The sequence below is a fragment of the Sceloporus undulatus genome, chromosome 2 (assembly GCF_019175285.1).
Source record: "Sceloporus undulatus isolate JIND9_A2432 ecotype Alabama chromosome 2, SceUnd_v1.1, whole genome shotgun sequence".
In the NCBI taxonomy this organism is placed as follows: Eukaryota; Metazoa; Chordata; class Lepidosauria; order Squamata; family Phrynosomatidae; genus Sceloporus; species Sceloporus undulatus.
The window spans coordinates 278875965-278893111 of record NC_056523.1 but is presented as its reverse complement, the minus strand read 5'-3'; positions in this window follow the sequence as shown (position 1 = coordinate 278893111).

Here is a 17147-nt window from a genome sequence, read left to right as displayed (position 1 = left end):
TGCCCCCCTTCTCCTCCAGCCTGTTTTACTAGTTTCAACCTCACTGTGTCGGAGGAGCTGCAACCAAGCGAAAGAGTCCCCTACATGCTGCCATTGCCTCCCTACAAGTGCAGAGCTGGGTGCCAAGATTATGTTTCTCCTCCCTCCCAAATATCATAGAATCATAGACCCCAAGGGCCATCCAGTCCAGCCCCCTTGCCATGCAGGAACTCACAATCAAAGCACACACACACAACAGATGGCCATCCAGCCTCTCTTTAAAGACCTCCAAAGATGGAGACGCCAAGGCAACATATTATACTCTTCAACAACTCTCACTGTCAGGAAGTTCCTCCTACGGTTGAGGTGGAATCTTCTTTTCTGATCTTTCCCTTAAAACACTCCTTAAAACTTTGCTCCTGAGGGGAAAAGTCCATTTCTCTGTTCAGGCAGCAATGAGGTCAATTTCTTTCTTTCAGTTAAAGGTGCTACAAGATCTCTCTACAAGCAAAACAAGGTTTTTCTTCCACTACACGTTGGGTTGTTTGTTTTGTCTTGTTTGTTTGTTTGTTTTTTCCCCTCTGTCCCTTCCACAGTTTTAAGCCTTGTCTACTCGGAAAGCAAGTCCTGCAGAGGTCGGGCAGGTTGGGTGTAAGTCGGCAAAGAGATTAACCTGCAAATCTAGGCCCCTTTTCCTCGGAAGCAATCCTCTGCTTGGGAACCCTGAGCTCCCAGAAAGCAAACCCCACCTCACTCCGCTATTGCCTTTCACATGGGAGTGAGGACTCCGGTTCTGGGGCCACTTAAGTGGGGAACGGACCAAGCGGGTTTGGGTTTGCCGAAGAACTCAAATCAAACAAAAATCAGGAAGATCCATTTGAAGTGTTAACTTGGAATGAGGTTTTAACTTGGTTCGGATTTAACTAGGAAAAAGGTCTTTTGTTGTGAAGACCAAGGCTTTCATGGCCAACATCCACAGTTTTTTGTGTTTTTTTTTTTCAGGCTATGTGGCCATATTCTAAAAGAGTTTATTCCTGATGCTTGTGAAATGTCAGGAGTAAACTCTTCTAGAACATGGCCACATAGCTTGAAATATCCACCAAAAAAACTAGGTCTGTTGTTGTTGTTGTTGTTGTTGTTGTTGTTGTATGCCTTCAAGTCGTTTCCAACTTTATGGCGACCCTATTACAGGATTCCTGAAAAGATCTTTACAGGAGCCATAAACCTAAAGGAACTGAGCCTCCGCAGCTGTGTTCACACTTGCACAAGGAGTCCCTTCTTTTGCTGAAATTAAAAATTGTTGCGGAGGGGGGAAATTGAAAGGAGGATCTTGCGAATCTCCTTTCAAGTCGCCTATGGACTTATGGTGACCCCATGGATTTCGCAGGCTTTTCTGAGGCAAGGAATAGGCAGCGGTGGCTTGCCATTGCTTTCCGTATTCTTTGTTGCCTTACGGCGCCCCTGGTTTTCTGGCAGAATTTGTTCAGAGGGAGTTTGTCTTTGCCTTCCTCTGAGGCTGAGGGAATGTGAATTGTCCATGGCCCAGGAGGGATCCCCGTTTTGTGGTCCAATATTCAAACCACTAACTGCATCATGCTGATATTCCTTGACAATCCCCCGCCCAAGTGGTAACCAGGCCTGATCTTGCTTAGCTTAGACTTGGAGGTCTACTGGTTCTCTCACATACTGACTATAGGGCAGAGCCGGGCAGAGCCAGATAGCAGAAACTCAACCAATGTATGTGAACTGATGCCAACTCTTGAACAAGAGCAGGGCCTAAATACTCTAAAGGTAAAGATCATGGAAAGTAAACAGGGTCAGCCGGAAGACTGCCAGCGCATACTCTATAAGTTATATTTCAGAGGATAGGACTAGCAAAACCACCCCCGCTATAAAATTCATGGGGTCGTGGTAAGCCCACAAGTGACTTGAAGGCGAGCACACATACCTGAAACAAGGGCAGGGACTGGAGTGGAGTGACCTGCTTAGCTTCCTAGGGAAAAGAACAAACCTTCCTTGACACCTTACTTACTCGGTTGTAAGTTGCGTTTTCTCCAAAGGGAGAAAGGACCGAAAACGGAGCGGGGTGAATATGCCTTTCTTTCTTTCTTTCTTTCTTTCTTTCTTTCTTTCTTGTTTTGTTTTGTTTTCAAAAGCAAGCCTAGAGTCTCACCCTCCTAAAACCCTCAACTCCAAGTAGCCAAAGCTGACCATTTTCAAAGCCTGGGCATCCAAAGGGCAGATCCAGGACTTTGTACCCCACTCCCAGGGCCTCTTCTTGTCTTCCAACTCATACAGGGCTATCTGTGCCCACGGAGGGCTTGCCAATGGGCTGCCGAAGGCCCCTGAGAAACCCCTTGCCACTCGCCTGACCTAAGGGCCTCCAGAGCCCAGGCTCCGAAGTCATTACTCTTCAACGCTTCGGAGCTGCTCCGAATTGTAGCCTTGACTTTCCCAAACGCTTGCGCCTCCGGTCAAGTCTGCAGGAGTCTTTACTCTCCAAGGAACACCTTTCTTCTTTCAGGTCGGTTCGCTGGCTCTGCCTTTACTCCGGAAGACTCCTCTCTGTGGGGCTGGTTTCCATTCAGCAAAGGTTCAGAGGAACTCTACTTTTCCCTACCTCCGCCTAAATCAAGGGTAATGTCGCACCCTTAAAGCAAGATGCTGCCCAGGTTTCTTCGAAAAAACCAGCCGAAAGGAGTTCCGTTAGAAATAAAGAAAATATCTTTAGCGCTACGGCTGCATTTTCAGAAAAGACAAGGTGGGACAGAAATAAATGGGGCTGTTTCTGAAGAGAGAGGTACATACATTCACTCATTCCTTTCTGGGGTCACAAGCCAGTGGGAAAAGCGAAGGTTTTGTAATCCTCGACTCTCTCTAATTTCCTGATTTTTCTAATTTTCCCCCTGGCCCCCCAAAAACTGCTTCTCCCGAAAGCCACCAGAAGCTGCAGGTCACAAACTAAGTAGGTTGCCTCTCTGCACTGGTCCTCATTTTTTTAAAGTAACTTTTTTCCCTTTAAAATCAGGTTGTCTTTCTTCGTTTCTGCTCATTCTGGGGCTGTCTGGATGGCCTCGCCCTGATGTTTTTTTCCCCAGCTTTGAGGGAAAGGGTTTCCTTGCCAGAGAGAGGCTAAGAAGGAGATGCCCACGTTTTCCTTGTCTTTTTTTGGAAGGGATCTGACCAAGAGCTGCAGATTAACGTTCAACAGCTTCCGCGAAAACACATGCGATCTATTTCTCCGGCTCCAATCATAGGGATTAATGACTCCCTCTCGCCTGGCAAGGCTAGGATCCACAAGAGGCGAAGCAGAAAACTTGGCCGACCCAAAGGAAAGAAAGTCCACTTGGGTTGCGGTACACGTCGGAGATTTTGTGACATTTGTTCCTATTAGGAGATTAAGGAGGGAGTATACAGGGAACATCCAGGGCCTCCTCTCTATAGGATTGGGGGATTTGACTGGGAAGTATGTCTTGAAATTTGGGATGCTAAAGAGTTGGTACATCAATTCACCGAAGAAAAACTGAACGGGAGGGGGAAAAAGGGAGAAATTGCAAGGCACTCAGGAAAAGGAAGGTGTTATTTGCTGCTTTGTTTTTTCTTGTGGGCCGTAGAGAAAGTAATAGGGACAGCACGCCTTCCTTTATGCCACCTCATTACCTATAGGAAATTTACGCGAATGGAGTTGCATTTCACATGGAGATCATCTATGTATTATTAAGGGGTTCCAGAACAGTGAGCAGATGTTGTCAGTATTAAATATATATGTCTACGCCTGCAATTGACTAACATAGACATAGCAAGATATCTTAAATAAGTATCCAGGCCATTAAACGCGTTATAAGCTGCCTGACGCCCTTCCAGCCTCTTTATAGAGAGCTCCGATCTTCTTGTGGGGAAGAAAATCCCATTGATCTCAATTATAGCAACAGAGAGAAATCCCCGCCTATATAAAGACGAGTTCTCTGCGTCTCTTTGTCTATAGCTAGTTTGTTTTGTTGCTGGCAAATTATGCCTATCGCCTTTAAACTTAAACCATTCCTATGCATCTAGCGGCCTCTGTTCATCTAGATGGGATGGGCAAATCCACACCTACAGTCTCTTCGTGGCCTTCCCATGTCCCAGAGGTGTGGGGCTGCATAATCCACAGGCTCCTGGCTTTGCAGAGTCAAAGGCAAGTGGGGAGGCTGGGGATAAAGCCCTGGGCTAAGAAATGCCTGGTTTCTGAAACCTCAAGGATCGGAAGAGGGCTCCCTTTCGAAGTGAAGGGAAACCGCAGCAGCACTGAACTGGACAGCTGCCCCTCTATAGACGGTGAAAGCGGAGGGGATGCCCAGGAACATGCCACCCCAGCAAGCTGGCTGGAAAGAAAGAAGAAGGGAAGGGAAGGGTCCCTGGTCTTGTCTGCTTTGCGAAAAGGGGGACCAAACAAGGATTTGATTAGGAATCTCTCATCTCCTTTCTTTGGGGCTGAGAGCCCTACCAGGCAGGTTGGCCTGAAGTACAGGGATTACCCAAGAATGACTTCTTTGCCCCTTTCCCATGTGGCTTTTAAACTTTGAATGGTTTGGCATCGTGTACATGTACACACACACACACACAACACGCAGCCTATCACCTCAGTCCTAAAACCATTGCCTTCTAACCCAGTCCTGTACAAATAGGCAAGGGGGATAACCCTTAGTAGGAAATGGCCCAAATCCTCTACCTCAGTGGTCTCCAAATTGCTCTTTAAGAGATTTTTTTTCCTCTTCATCTCCTAGAAGCCTCAGCCATGCTGGCCAATAGCCGGGGATTCTGGGAGGTGGGGTCCAAAATCCTTGAAAGAGCACCGTTTGGGGACCACTGCTCTATACGGGTAGAGCTCAGTAGTCTATATAGTACTCTATATGAATACAGATCTTGAAATATATGGGATCGCCATAAATCGAGAGGGGATTTGAAGGCCTAAGTACCCCAAAGGCATTAGATCCCCGATGATCTTGGAAGCTAAGCTGGATCAGCCCTGGTTAGTCCTTGGATGGGGGCTCACCAACGAAGGGTTCAGGCCAAGTTGAGTAGGCTATGTTTCAGAGGGAGGAACTAGCAAAACCACCTCCGAGTATCCCTTGCCCAAGAACACTCTAGAGGGGACTTGAAGGCACATGAAGAAAGATAGATCAGGAAGTCCCCAGGACCCATTTGCTTCCTGCTGAAGCCTCCACTTTCCAACCTGCTCTTCTCCTCCTCCTCCTCCTCCTCCCCCCCCCCCCCCCCCCCCCCAGGGATGCCATGTCCCCTTGTGCGTGTGTTGCTTTAAGGTACATTAAAGGCTCATTCCAGTCTCCCTGTGAAGTCATTACGCCTTTATCCCCACCAATTAACCACACCTCAGAGGGCCGCTATTAATGGCTACATTGAGCTTTAAAAGTGAGGGATCCCATTTCAGAGCGATGTCGTGATCTCTCCTTTAGGAGATCTCAGCGGGCGGCCCAAAAGGGAGCGCTGACTCTTGAGCTCTACCTTTCACGCAGGTTCCTCCCCAAACCCCGATAAGGGAAAGGATTTAATCTGCCAAGGGAGGGAAGGGAAAAAAAGAAATCACAAGGCTGAGAAGTTCAGAGGTTGGAGCGGCGGGGAGTAGCCTGGCAGCAGTGACTACAGCTGGCTGATAAAGACGCCGAATCACTCTTTCAGAGGACAGTCCGAGCTGGGAAGAAGCCAGTCGCCCACCCCCCACCCCCCACCCCCCACCCCAAAAAAAACCTGAATTGTAAAATTCGCTGGAGGCATCACTTAAAGGGGAAAGAAATGTCCAAAAGCGGCGCCTTGTCCCTGATGCTCTCCTCTCTTCTTTCTCAGTTGGCTTTTGTGGCACTTCGCTGCCTAATATATGTGTAGAAATCAACATAACACACACCGGAGGAATCAAATCCCATTGATTTTTTTGCTGCTGATTGATTTCAAGGGAAGGGTAGCGCTGAGAATCTTCAGCCGCAGGAAAGAGGGCGCGGCGGGGAAAAGTTGCCAAGGGAAGCACAAAGCCCGCCTCTCCTGGCCTTTTTTCCAATCCTACTTCCAGTTGGAGGGGAAGACCTTCATCTGATTGTGTCTGTCTGTCTGTCTGTCCTCTCCTACCCCAATGGAAATAGTAAGGGGATGACTAGGACAGAATAGGGAGCATCACTAGCCCATTTGACGTGGAAAGACTTCTGCTTCCCTGTCGCTTGCTTTCTTTCTTTCTTTCTTTCTTTCTCTCCCTCCCTTTCTGAGTAAATCCAATAGCTTCCTATGAACGTTTTCCTCTCACTTCTGGCTAATATTTTTTAAAATGATATTTAATGATCCAGATCTTTTGGGGGGGTTTCCTAACCCAGCCCTGTCCCTGCTTCCTAGCTTGTTGATAGAACAGCATTCTCGCAAATTGGACGGCCAACTTGGGAAGGGTTAGTCTATTGGGCCTCTAGAGTGCCCTTATCTCTACTTTTAGGGGCTCTCCATCCCTTCCTCGCACAGAAACTGCCCCCATCTACTAAAAGGTACCCGCAGTCTCCTCTTCCTCTTCTTTTCCTCCGCCCCTTTCCCCCCTCCATCTCCACCCCATCCCTGTTCAAGTGAAGGCGGATTTAATGTTCAATATTTGGTACACAAAATTTAGCCAGCCAAAAGGAGATTAATTTTCCAAGAATAATCCAATTAAAAGATTTCTAAACTAATCTTTTGGGGGGGAGGGGAGAGGAGGGGAAGAGAAAGTGGGGGAAGGTAGGGAAAGTGATTTATGGCCGTGGGGGGATTGCGGAGAAAGAGTGTCTCCTTCTAAGGAGCGCCGGCCGAAGGAAGGCAAGCCCAAATTCAATTAAAGCTGAGCGGAGCGCTGGTTTTGGAATCAACCCAGGAGCCTTCCGGAGGCTAAAAACACAATGCTCTTAACTTTGTAGGTTGCTTCCTCTATTTACTGGATTGAATCCGGATCGAGGGAAAGCACTTCTCCTCCGCTCTCAACGTGGCAGGGATTGCAGCTACTCACACCAAAAGCCTGGTGGACTTTTTCAAGTGTTAATAGATTTATGGTCTCTCCTTTTCTCTCTCTCTCTCTCTCACTCTCTCTCTCTCCTTTCTTTTTTTCCCCTTCCCCAACGCCCATCCACAGTAATTAGCACATATGTTCTAAATAGATGATAGTTTTGTGAGCAATAAAGCAATTACCCATCGGTGAAGCTGACAGTTCCTCCGACTAAACTCCAACCAGCAGCTAATTGGAAAAGTCATTTCAGCTCCATTGTCTGCAATTAGTCTTGCTAAACTACTACTACTACTACTACACTCAAAAAACTATAGCCCGGTTTTGAAGTTTATTTATTCATTGCCGTTTGCATTTTTTAATTTTTTGTATTTACAAACGGACCTCGCCGATCCGGCATCAACTTTTCGCAGGGCTTAGATCTGGTTTGCAACTGCCTTTAATTTCTCTCTGGTACTAAGAGGAGGGATCTCACTTCTCTTTTTCACCCCTCTCTCTTTCTCACACTCATCCGCCCATCTCATCGACAGTGGAAGGTTTTAGGGGATCTGAAAACATTTGTCCTTTCCGCTCCGCCGTTGGTAAAAAAAACCCAGTATTTCCTCGGCCCTTCCTTCTGAGACTCTGGTCACTTTAAGCCAAATGGGCCAGCCTTTAAACACTGCCTGTCTTTTAAAGTTTCCTTTAGTGAGGAGGGCTGTTGGGGTTTGTTTTATTCCTCCCCTTCCTCCCCTTCTCTCCTTTTCTTTTCATTTTAAGTCTGCATTGGGAGGACTGTTTCGGAAATCTTTGCTCCAGCCCAGAACACAGAATGAAATGAATCAGATGTTCTGGCTTAAAACAGCACCGATCCTTTTCTTGGTGACACATGGGATGATTGGGAGGAACTTGGGTTTTAATATATATGTGTGTGTGATAATAAGTCAATTAAACAATCCCAAGCCAGGAATTTCAAACCGGCTAGCAAGATAGGTAGGCGTTTTGTTATTTTAGTGGAAGGGAGGGAAATTTGGGGGCGAGGGGTAAACAGGGGGGAAAGCCCTCTCCCCCTTTCCACTGCAGGTTAAAGGAGAAAATGGAGAGGTTTTCCCGGACGGAGCCTGCACTCAGTGAGTGGAAGCGATGCGTTAAACAGCGCTTTGACGCGCCAGCGGAGCTCCATAATGTAGACCGGTCCTTAATTTAATCTTCATGGCTTTTGGGGCCGAGGAGGTCCTTAACTGGAGAAGAGGCTCTGGGTAAAGGAATCTGGCCCGGAGGGAAGGAGGAGGCAGAGGTAGGTGGCCGCTTAGCTCTGGCTCTCAGCCTACAGCCTTTTGGAAGCCTTGGAGTCAGGCAGCCCTGGCCCAAAGAGGGGGCTAAATAGGTGGGTTGCCTTCATCAGACCCCAAGAGACCTAGCAGGTTTTGGGGAAATGTGTGGGCTGGGTGGGAAGGGGTCTCTCCTTAACCCTCCTGGCCCAAGTATTTCCAGCTCCACCACACCTAAGGCATGTTTCCAGAAATTCCTCTTGGATTTCCATCTTCCCATCCAGGAGTGGAAGCCCCTTCTTCTACATAGAATCCGGAAACTCAGATGGAGGACAATCTGTGTTGTCCATTGCTTGGTTAAATGGATCGCCTCCGTTTTGTCCCCCCACCCCCGTGCCCATTTGGAGACACTGAGTCTGAATTTGGGGATCGTCATACATAGCTGGGAATTCCTTCACCACCTTCAATCACCATTTCTGCCATAGAAAGAAAGAAAGAAAGCAGCCCAGCCTGACAGAGTGAATTGGAGGCTGGCTCTAAAAAGGCTTCTGAGCCCATTCTAACCAAAATTTAAGAAACCCATTAAGCTAACCATAAGCAACGGTCTCTTCCTCTTTTGATGCCAATGAACAGAGGTTTCAACCCAGCCGGGCTCAGTCGTCTAGTGATAAAAAGAAGCACCCTGGTTTCCCACAGTAAGTAAGGAAAAAAGTTGGGGGAAAAACAACACACACGGCTGTGTGTGAAGTGACCTGGGTTGGGTTGAAAAAGCTTTGCTCCAGAGGCCTGGCACTCCTCTGGGGAAGGACAAGAGGAGACCAAGAGCCTTCTTTTGGGGATGTCCCGCTTGGGAGGGCTAAACCAGGCCCCATCCCTGAGATGAAAAGTGGCACCAAATCAGACAGACTTCCACTTCCAGGAGAGAGATCTCCAGAGGCTTCAAGTTCGGGTGAAAGAACCCCCTTTTTTTCAGAAGGGCAGATTCTTCTGGGGGGGGGGGGGGGGTTGGCTCCAACGCCAGAAATTCTTAATAAAATTGGTAAGATGGAAGAGAGAGGCGTCCTACTGCAGCTGTCGGGGGTGTCCTTGGGATCCCTTTCGTAACTGAGAAGGGATGTGTGTGAATGCATTGGACAAAACAGGAGACCTAAATGCATCTTTTGGAGGGATGGAAACTACCAATGGAAAAGGTCTCCTTGCCAGAATGACCCCTGTGCCCCTGGCCCCACCCGTGAATGACCCTCAGACAGGGAAAGAAGAAGGGAGGGAAGGGGCAGGGGCCATCTCTCCCTCCTTTCTCTCCCTCTCCCTCTCTCTCTCTCTTACTGCCTTTCTTGCTAAGCCAGGCTCCTCTGGGGGGGGGGATTCCTGGGCCTCCTCTGGTCCTGCTGTCTTGAGGCCTCGGAGGCCTGGGAGCCTTCTTCCTCGCCGGCTCCTGCTCTCTTGCTCCAGGGCCAGCGGAGGAAGGCCTTTGCAGGCCTTGGGCCTCCTCCTCTCCTCCTCCTCCTCCTCTGGCCGCTCTATTCAAAGCTGCTGATCCAGAGAGAAAAGAGGAGTAGATAAAAGGCGATTTCAAGTGACCTCTTCGTCCTTTTCACACCCTCGAATAGCAGAGGATCAACTGAACAAAAGGCTCAGCCAAAACCTCTCTTTCCCCTTTCAGCTCCCCCAAACCTTCCGCCAGCAAAGGGTTAACAATAAAACTGATCCTTCGTATCATTCTTCCCCCCCCTCCCCCCCCCCCCCAGAGCACAACTTGCCCTTCAGGGGTACTTTTTTATGGGAGCCCCACCCCACCCTGGTGACACGATTCTCTGCTCTGCTTGAGCGCTTCGTTTCATTGAACTTCCCCCCCCCCCCAAAAAAAACCTTTGGAACAGGGCCCCCCAAACCCCAAAATCCTTCTCCCCCCACCCTCCTTGACTTCCCATAGTTGCCTGACAGAAGAAGCCTGTAATAAACATATCTCGGGCCCTGACAATTTAAGTGAAAAGTGAGATTTATTACTTAGATCGAGTTTAGGATGAAGCTCCGGGTGATTCTCGCACCAGCAGCTCGAGGCTGGCTTTCCTGGGCACTTTTCCCCCCTTCCCTTCCCTTCCCTTCCTCCCCCCTTTCCCCGAAATAAAGAAAAGAAAACCTTCAGCCCAACTTTCACACCATCTGCGCCTCCAAGCAAAAGGAGGCAAGTGACAAGTGAAGAACTTCACAGCCAGTGGAAGTGCTTTCTCTCTTCTCTCTCTCTCTCTCTCTTTCTCTCCATTCCCCCCTTCCTTCCTTCCTTCCTTCCTTCCTTCCTTCGATCTCTTTTCCTATTTTTGTTTGCAATGCATCTATTTCTTCTTCTCCTTCTTTTGAAGCTTGGGAAGGAGAAGTCCAAGTTGCCCCCACTGGCCATCCTCCTTCTGATGGGCTAATAATCCCTCTAAGAAAAAGAAAGGGGAGCCCTGACAGGTGACCATTATGGGAAAGCATTCTGACAGCCGGGGGACCGCATTGTCCGGACACGAGAGGACAAGTGTGTCCCCTTTCATCCTCACTAGAAAAGGAGCCCCCCAGATCCCCCTCAATTAGAGGATTGTATCTATATTTGAGATTCTCCTCTGGCCCCAGCTTCATGGGGTGGCCCACACGACCCTCTAAGGCTGCATCCACATTGCAGAAATAATGTGGTTTGACGCCACTTGGACTGCCATGGCTCCAGGCTAGGGAATTCTGGGATTAGTAGTTTGCTGTGGCCCCAACAAACTTCCCTAGCCTGGAGTCATGGCAGTTCAAGCGGCGTCAAACTGGATTATCTCTGCAATGTGGATGGAACCTAAATCGCCAGGGAAGGACAGCAGATTGTCCGAGAAGCCAAAGGGAACCCTTCTGCTCCCCTCCCAAGGCCACCTAAAGGCCTTCCCTCCCTCCTTTGATGGCTTCTTGCACCCCTCCGGGTTCCTCTTCCCTTCCTGCAGGTTTATTTCGTCCGAAAGTTAAGATCTGGTGGGAAGAATGCTCCATTTTGGGTGGTGGGAAAAGGCAGGCCTGGACCAGCTCCGAGGCAGGGAAGTTGGCGGGCTCTCTGCCCATCTCTTCTTCCCTTCCTTCTGGGATCTCCTTTGGACTGTAAACCAAGGCCTCAGAATAGGTACTACCAGCCCCTCTTTTGGTGGAAGAGGTTTCCTCCTCGTTTATGGGATCCGAATGCACTCTAAATGGGGCCCCTCTGCCCACTTTCTTGGGGGAATGCTCCGCTGCACACAGGGCTTGACCCCCACCCAGCCCAGGCACTGCGCCGAAGGCTATAAATCTATAAACCTGTCTTGGAAGGAATTTGCCCCGCCAGAGGTATTTCCTTCTTGGAAATACGTGAAAGGCATGCGGCCGCCCATGATCTCGGGAGGCTTCAACGTGTTGGGGTTTTCAATGGGCGAGGCCTGGAGCCAGGGCATGTCCTCCAATTGAATTCCAAAATGCCCTTCTGTTTTGAGCATGAATTTATATTCGTATTGAGTTTTTAGCTTTTATTTGGTCACGGCTCCCATTTTATCTCGGATGTCCTCCATTCTACAGTGCCTGGTCCTCCTTTGCGGAGAGGACACCTGGCCACTGTATCTTTCTCACCCAGGGCCTTCTTCTCCAGAGGGCAATCCAAGGCCCCCAGGTTTGTGAGATGCCAACTGTAGTGGGGGCCTAGTTAGCCTGCCACCAGAACTGAAAGATATGTTAAGTCCCTGTCCAGTTTCGCTTTTATAACCCTTAGCAATAAGTCTCCAGAGCGGCCTGCTTTTAGGGGTGGGTGGGAGTGTTTTTATTTTAGCCCTCAACTAACAGTGGGGAGGGCTTTGCTGCAAAGGTTAATGCCACTGACCTTGCTGCAGAAGATGGCGGGCGGCCCTAACTCGCCTTTAAAGGAACAGGCTGGGGAGAGAGATGTTTTGTCTTTGCTCCTTTTGTGAGAAGCCTATTTCGCTACACTCCCTACAAGCTCAACCATCCTCTTCATCATTGTTTACCTGGAAGCACCAAAAACCAATCTGGTTGGTTTTGGCCAGCCCTACTACTTGGAATACTTAAAACCCTAAATGGGTTTTGCAAAGTGACTTAAGAAGGAACTGCTTGAAAGTATCCCTGATGATGAAGATGTTAGGATGTAACCAAAGAGGGATTGTCTTCTGTGCAGGGTCTCTCTTCTTTCCCAAGCTCTGTTCATTTACATTTACTCTACTATAAAGGCAAGGGGGGTTAGAGCTGCCTGATTGACTTTATGTTACAGACAGAAAAAAGGGAGAGACTCTCACACAAATACACAAGCGTTGAAGTGGCAAATCTACCCTATACGCAGACACCTGATCTCCTCAACTGAGAAAGCAAATTGAAGGGAGCCAACTCAAATCTGTTGGGTGCTCTCGCGAAACCTGCAAGGATGCTTGGGGGAGAAAGAGAGAGAAAACTCTCCCTCTCACGCTCAACATGAACACCCCAAGCGGCAGTTTGGTCTAGAACGGAGCATATGTCTCCTTTTATTTATTTCTTTTAAGCACCGCAACAACAACAGCAACAACAACAACAAGCCTCCCACCAAAAAAGCAACATCCTCCGTGGCGAGTGAGTGAGTAGTATTTATACAAATAGGGAGCCAGAATCCACTGGAGGCTACTTTATCTGGAAAGAATCAACGGTGACTGAGAGGAAGGAAGGATCTACTATTGGCAGGATGACCAGACACCCTTCTTTTCCATGACCTGTCCTACATTTCAGACTTCTGTCCAGGAGGAATTCCAAAATGTCCTCCGTTTGGAGCAGGACTCAGAAGCCCCATTCAGTAACACCATGTTTGCTCTTCCCCTTCAAGAAATGCCTTTACTTGGTAGCCTGTCCTCCCTGCAAATAAGGGGATAAGACCAGGGTGACCAGGACATGTCTTATATTTTCAACCTTCTGTCTAGGAGGAATTTCAAAATTCCTGCTCCATTCCAAGTACGACTAAGGAGCAGGAATTTACCTTTTTAGTTTTTATCTGGTCATGTCCTCCATGTTTTTCTGAATGTCTCACATCTTGCCTTGCCTTGCCCTCCTTTGCATTTCGGACATCTAGTCACCCTGACTATTGATCACATGTAGGATCAAGTTTTTCTGCCGACAGGCATTGTGCTGGCAACGGAGGCTCAGCCAGAAAAGGGGGGAATGAATGAATGAATGACCCGGCACTAGTCCGGAGAGGGAATGGGCCTACTTCCTCTGAACCATGAGAGCCTGGCTGCCAAGGCCTGGTGACTCCTTTCAAGGCTTTGCCAAGCTGGTGGGAGCCAACCAAGGGCCAGGGGGTGCTTTTGCTGGGCGAAGGGTGGGCACAAGTGTTGGCCCTGCGAGGGATGCTTGCCATTTATTGGAAACAGTCCTGGAAAAGCCTGACCAGGGCGATGGCATGGGGTGCCAGGAGGCCTTTGGGCCGACCTGCAGTTCTGGTTGTGGGGTGCTTCCAGTACCCAAAGGCCCTGGAGAAGGCAGGGGCATTTTTTTCCCTCAGGAGTGCGTGGAAAGCTCTCGCAAGCTGATTTGTGGGGCAAGCGGCCCAGCAGGCTGGTAGTGTGTGAAAGCGAGAGAACAGCATTCAAAGCACGCCTTCCGTCTGGCTTTTCTGGGTCTGTTTTAAGTTGATCTGTGAAGAACGGGAATGGCATATGGGTGCTTTAAAAAGCCCTTTCCAAATGTCATGTCCTAACGAAATGCAGCTGGATCCCTTGCCGGAATATGGAGAGAAGTGCTCAAAGTTGCTAAAAGAATGTCTCTCTCTCTCTCTCTCTCTCTCTCTCTCTCTCTCACACACACACACACACACACACACATGTTTACAAAAGAGAGAGAGGATCTGTGTCCTATGATATTTTCTCCTACCAAGACATTCTTTAAAAAAATCAGTCTCTGCCCACAAACATACGCTAATATATATTATGTAAAAACGAATAGACACACGATTTTTCAAGGAAACTGGGCCTGTAAAATAAAATAAAAAAGCAAGGTTGCTGAAGGCAGACAATCCCTGTCTGGACACACATATCATAGAATCATAGAATCATAGAATCATAGAGTTGGAAGAGACCACTAGGGCCATCCAGTCCAACCCCCTGCCATGCAGGAAATCCAAATCAAAGCATCCAGATGGCCATCCAGCCTCTGTTTAAAGACCTCCAAGGAAGGAGACTCTATCACCCTCCGAGGGAGTGCATATCTATATCGTTTTCTCAATTTCTGTGTTGTAATTACTTACTGCCTTCTCTTTATTGGATTTCTTCCTTTAAAGAAAGAAAGAAAGAAAGAAAGACTGACTCTACCGTGCTTTCAAAAAGTTGTGACAGCCATAAGGGCTTTCTTCTAGTCTGTTTTTTACACCTCTTTCAGGTAACAGAGAAAGCAACGAGGTGAGCAGGGCTCTTCCTAGCCCAGCTTATGCCAAAGGAGATCTCATTCTAGTCCATGCGACTTCCTTACAGAGAAAGTATGGAGGCAATTTCAGCGGGGGGGGGGGGGCTTTTAAGCCGCTTTCTAATCGACTTCAGTGGGAGAGAGATTCGTCGTCGTGGCTGGTTGGAGTTTAGGATGCCTCCCTGTTTTCCCACATAATGGGAAATCCCTCCATAATCATCACTCTAGATTGTAAAACCTGGAGTGAAATATGGAGAGATCCTGGCTCTTGAGGACCATAAAGGCGCAACCAATAAACTCCTTGAACCCCTTCTTTCCAGAACATTACTACAACCTTCACGTCCTTTATTCCTCCTCCTACTCCTCCCTGCCTCTTTCACACGTCCAGAGCAAACTGTGGATGATCCTGATGCCGGCGCCTCTCTCTCTTCTTCTCCCCCTCTCCTCGCCAAGTGCCCTTTTCCATCTGCAAATGTCATCTGCCAGTCGGTCTGTCGGAGGTGCCACCGGTCTGGTAACACCCTCGGCTTAAGCCAGGCGCTCATCTCAGCCCAAGCCGGGGCTCGCACCACAGACACCCAAAGTGATGCCCAGGAAAACAGTGCGAGGGCAAAAGTTGCCAGGCTGGGAAGGTTAAGAGGCGGCTGCTCTCTCTCTCGGGCCAGCTTCCAGGGGCATCCATGGGGGTGGGGGTGGGGGGCAGCGAGGAGGAAGAGACAGCTTCCCGGCTACACTGACAAGACGATGCTCCTTCTCTAGATCAGAATTTTCAAGTGCTGTTGCTCTTCAAAAGACAGAAATAGACAAAAGATTTCCAGATCTGAGCCCTCTGAATCAGCTTCTAAGGGAGAGTTTTACGAATCCCTTCCGCTCAAGGGTCTCTTTCTCCTAGTCTGGATTGCCACCCAGCAAAGCAACCACCTTTCCTCCCAACTTCCCTAAATACTTCAAACAAGAGATTAAATCAGATTGAAAAGATTTTCAGATAGAGATTGCCTTGGGTGGATGGTGGTACCCTTCCCAGATCCCTGTGGCGGTAGCCTTCCCAGATCAATCTCTGGGAAGGAAAGCAAGGCAAACAGGGATCCGAGAGGAGACTTGCTTGTCGTTTGGTTATTTTTGTCGAGCGTGTAGGCCTTTCCCTGCTTGAAGGACTGCCTTCCCGTTCCCCTTCCCCTCCCCTTCTCCTTCGAGGGATCTCATCGCTGTTCCTTTAATCTGTTGACACAAACCCGCGATGATCATTACATATAGTGGTGTGTGTGTGTGTGTTGTGTGCCGGGCGTGAGTGTGGGAGCGAGTCTGATTTAATCTTATTCGTTTCACCTTTCATGACCCCAGAAGACAGGACCGAGAGTTTATGGGAAAGAAGAGAGGGGGGGATGGGGGAACCAAGCGGGAGAGCGAGCCCACTGTTCATAGTCAATAACATCCTTTTATCAATGCGATCTACAATAGAGCCGGCTTGGCAGGGGAAAGTGATGGGCGACGAAGAGAATAGGGGGGGAGCCCCTTCTTATTTTCACCACCAAATCGCAAGCCCGTCGGGAACCACGAGCCTCGCCTCCGAAGGGGGGAAGCCCCAAGATTTCAATTTTCTTTTTCACTTTTAAAGAAATTAGGAGGGGTGGTGGGAGGAGAGGGAAGGGAGGGGGGACACCATGCCACCGACTTTTTCTGCGCACCTTTGGAGAAGGCCATCCGTGGTTGGAAGGGCCGCTTGCTCGTCTGCCTCCTCCCCTCTCTGAAACATTTTCCAGAACCTTGGTGATGAGAAGCAGGGAAGGGGGGGGGGATAGGAGAGGAAGAGGAGTTGCTCTGATCGGAGGAAAGGAATGGATGGGAAATCGCCATGCACGGGAGCAGGTTCGGGTGGGGGACATGAAGGGAAATATTCAGGTATCTGAATCCTATACCAGCAGCTTGTCTCTTCCCCCCCCCCCCAGAGAAGGAAGAGGAGCTCAACAAACTGCATACATTCTTCATGTTTTAATTGCCCTCTTTATTTCCTTCCTGTACCGCTAGTATCATGTGCCGCACCAGCTGTATCCCAGCAGTTATTCCGAGCCTTACATCCGACGTAGCCGTATAGAGGGGATGATCTGGCTGTTATATAAGCCCTTCTTTCACACCGTACCATCATCAACACTATCCACACTATCACACACATTCTATCGCTGAGCCTCCCGGCTTACCCAGCATATTTCACTCTCCCAGCACTCACCAATTGTTGCAGTCCCGCTCCCTCTCCTCTCTTATTGTTTGACTTTGTTGCGTTTGCCACATTGATCCTTGGCGAGAGACCGCCATAAACGATACCTTACCTTCTACTCTACCGTCGATCTATTCTACTCTCACATCTAGCGCATCTGACAGGGGCTCTCTTTTTTTTTGTTTTTTTTTTTTTATATCTCTATGGTCCTCAAGACTATCGGGCGCTGAACTCGAGAAATTGAAGCACGAAGAGAGCGGTGAGTTGTGTGTCTGTATAATTTATTTACCTATGA